General features: G+C 36.2%; 1 long non-coding RNA gene across 3 annotated transcripts; it reads right to left on the reverse strand.

Annotated features, from left to right (window-relative positions):
* Window positions 1–1881: 1881 nt before the first annotated feature.
* Window positions 1882–3104, reverse strand: LOC106317428. Of its 3 annotated transcripts, none has more exons than XR_001265133.1 (4): window positions 3002–3104; window positions 2492–2865; window positions 2178–2370; window positions 1882–2088 (listed from the first exon to the last, which is right to left on the reverse strand). It is a non-coding gene; the product is annotated as an uncharacterized LOC106317428 (long non-coding RNA). The 3 variants fall into 3 exon arrangements; XR_001265132.1 differs by having other exon boundaries at window positions 2492–2868; XR_001265131.1 differs by having other exon boundaries at window positions 2492–3104.
* Window positions 3105–3965: the final 861 nt, after the last annotated feature.

A 3965-nucleotide genomic window follows, 5' to 3' on the forward strand; every position in this document is an offset into this window, starting at 1 on the left:
TTAGACGTATATTAAGCTATTAATTTCTGTATAGCAATAATGGTTAATGATTATATGACTATTTGGAGGTAGTGAATAGTGATGGTGGTTGGAGATTAATAGCAACGAATAATTAGATAAGTGTTGTATTTATTTGTATGTTTTTATTGTGTATATGTTTTTGATGTGTATAAGACTATATTAGAGATATACTTTCTTTTATAATCAACTAGGGTTGGCCCGCCCTACGGGCAGAAAGTTATAATAAAACTATTTTATATGAATTTGAAATAGTTTATGAAACATTTAAAATTGTTATAGATTGAAAATAATGTTATAAACAAACAAATAATGAATTTTTTTTTTGAGATCATATTGTTATTTTTAATAATATTTTTGGTTTGAACTAAATGACAATTACTTTCATTATTCTCTATATATATATTCTTACAATTCTATTCCAATTTGACATAATAAACAAATATCTAAAGTTTATATAAAAAATACTATATTTATTTCAACCAATAATTATTTTAATACTATATTTATATAAATTTTATATAAATAATACTATATTTATATAAGTAGTTTGGTGGGTTGTTTTTTATTCTGTTATTTAATAATGCTATATTTATTTATATAAAAAAATAAAAAATATTTTTTATTCTTTTTTTATTTTTGTACGGATCTAAACATATATTTGGTTAGAAGCATATTTTGGATACCATAACACCGAATATTCAGATGCTTCCAGCGCACTAAAGATCGAAAAGCTATCAAATCAGGAATACTTATAAAGTAATATTATAAGTAATATCAAATCAGGAATACTTATAAACATATATTCCAGCTCACTATTATGATATCCGCTCCCACTTCTAAGTAATATTATAGTTGTTTTTTAATGACCTTTGTTTTTTGTTTAATATTGGACGTATAGTTTATGGAAGTGTTTTACTAATTGTTTTGGATGTCATCGGCGCTTATGTGTACGTTGTTGAGTTGCGGTCTATCTGATGGATCTTTGGAATGCGGAGGCTGTCAATTTACTTTATTTAAGTAGTTTGGTGGGCTGGCTTTTAATCTGTTTTTTCTTAAATGGCTCTTCTTATTTGGGAAAAAATGACACTATATATATGTCTTGAATGACAAAACAAATGTCTCCATTGCTAATGTGCTATTAACCAATGTTGTAAACACACAGGAGAATACATGTGTAAGTGTTTGGCCCAGGTTTCACACACATGGCGTATTTGAGGTGGGTGTTAGAGGTTTAGCTGCATGGCAATGTTAGAGCTTATGGTTGCTTGCTGCGTGTCCATGGAGATTGCAAACAGGTGAATATTTAACTGTCAAAATTTGACCTGATTGGAGTTGTCTTAGAAGAGATGAGAATCTGGAATCTAGCAGTTGGTTAAACCACGAAGGAGTAACATTTTCAAAGAAACAGAGGTGACCAAAATGTATGCAAAGCCAATGGTGAAACACGTTTTATAATCTTTCTTCTGAAAGCATAAATTTGTATAGCATAGTAGGTTAATAAAGCAAGGTTGTGTGGAAATGGTCCACTCTTAAATCACCAGAAAATGTTAGTCTTTGAGGGATTTGCTATCTGCCACGTCACTTTGACAGATTGTCAATGAATCATTTGTCACTACACTGTGACGACTAAAGTACCTTAGTATTCTTACTTTGACTTCTTTAGGGATTTGGGGTCACATCCATGTGAAAATTCATAGGTTAACTTCACTCGAGTAATTGGATTTGAGCAATAAGTTTCTGTTTGGATCATACCACCCAAGTTCTCTACAATGGTAAAGCTTGAACTTTTTACAATTGTAAAGCTTGAACTTTCAGATTTGATCATAGCTTCTTCAATGGCATGTTACCTAGCTGGTCTGATTCTCAGTGAAAGTTCCTTATATGGCACGATAAGTTTGATAACATCTTCTCTGTGTGTTTCAGAAATCAGAATCATCATCTTTAAATATAAATTCTTAGACTTGCTTATAAACTTATTGTGCCATATATCTCTTGGATGGTCTTGACGGCATGATTCTCTTATCTATGTGTCTCTTGAAACTTCCCTCCATCCAGATGCATTGTTATCTGATCCACAAAACAAAATTTTCATGATCGAAGTTAATCTTAAGATTGATCTTTGTGTTGCATACATTAACGTCACTCTGTAGACATACCTTTTTGCAGCTAAGATCAGAGGGAGTAATGGTAGCGGCATCATCAACAGCAAGCTTGAGTTCTGCAACCCCACAATTTGCTTCTTAAAGCTCTTTCTTCCAGCCTCAATGATCACCAGGGACAGAAGATGCATTGTTCCTTCTACAACTTCTTCTTTCACCCTGACCATCCACACAAACTCACCAAAGCATTCTACGATTGGAAAAACTCAAAACATGAATCGAAATGAAAAGAGAGATATCTCATCTGCTTGTTACACGAAATCGAAATCGAAGAAGATGATATCTCATCTGCTCTCCATTCAAAATTTTACCTACAAATTTCTTTGATCAGACCATCCAAACTCTGTTGTTTACTTTCCCCGTTGTTCCTAAGATGGCTCCGAGTAATATCAAATCCGGTGATAAGAGTACATCGAACCCGCTTTGAAAAGATGTTGAATGCATTCAGATGGTGGACATTGACGGTGGATTTCATGAGCGTCTGCTGCAAAACATGAACACAGTTAATCAAAATTAACTAATGAAAAAAAAACAGCTCCCAAATTTTTTGTGATAATCAGCTTATGTATTTTAAAATCTTTGTTTCTATGTGTTTCTAGGCTGGGAATATCTTAGCTTGCTGATACCTCTGAGCTCGCCACCGATTCCCAAAACTAAGGAGGCGGACAACTGCTACGGCAGACAACTGCTACAGCAGAGAAGAGAGAATGATGAAACTTTAAAATCAGAAACGCCGAACATGTCTTATTATAGAACATATCTAATTGAGATTAAACATGAAGAAGAAATAATCGGAAGCGTTTCAGTGGTAGAGATGATACAGATGAAGATGAGAAGTCTCGTAGAAGGAAGAAGGAGACGATCGCGAGAAGCCTAGGGTTTAGTTCCTTCAATTACGGACCTGACTTCATATCAAGCGTAGCCCATCACTTTCACATCCCAAACACACAGCAACAAATCCCCAAACAAAAAGCCCAAACACACACCCGAAATATGAAGTTTAATGAAACGCAACGCAACCGGACACTTGTCGACCTGTTAGGAGTTGAATTTCCTATGTGGCATCCTAGGTGTCTTTCTAAGGAGAGACTAAATTGTACTTTATATATATAGATTTTTGTTTGTTTGTTATTTATTTTTTATTTTCTCAATCGATTTGGTCATCCTTTTGAGTGATATTGAGATGTCAGGCGTCAAGAACTATCCGGCTTCTTTGTGAAGAAAAAGAACTATCCGGCTTGGGTATTGATGATTTTTTCATGTTTTTAGTTTTCTCTTGTCCTTGTTCTTTCAATAATTGGTGAATTATATTACTGGTTGTTGGGGTTAAAAACGGTTACGACAAATTTAACATTCAAAACGTCCGAGGAAGAAAATAAGAATTTCTCCGAAGAGTACTTTTCGAAATAGATTCTTCCTTACGAAAAAGCTTTACGGAAGAAAGAATCGAGATGTCCGATGAAAGCTCGAAACAGGCAGCGACCGAATGTCCGTCCCGATCGGTCGCTACGTAGCGACCGATCTCGAGCCCAAGCTCGGTCGCTACGTAGCGACCGAGCGATCGTCTGTAGCGACCGAGCTCGAGCCCCAGCTCGGTCACTTCGTAGCGACCGAGCGCTCGTCCCGCTCGGTCGATACGTAGCGACCGAGCTCGAGCCAAAGCTCGGTCGCTGCGCTCATCCTGCTCGGTCGCTACGTAGCGACCGAGCGCTCGTCCTGCTCGGTCGCTGGTCGCTACGTCGCTACGTAGCGACCGAGCGCTCGTCCCACTCGGTCGCTACGTAG

This window comes from Brassica oleracea, chromosome C9 (assembly GCF_000695525.1).
Source record: "Brassica oleracea var. oleracea cultivar TO1000 chromosome C9, BOL, whole genome shotgun sequence".
Lineage (NCBI taxonomy): Eukaryota > Viridiplantae > Streptophyta > Magnoliopsida > Brassicales > Brassicaceae > Brassica > Brassica oleracea.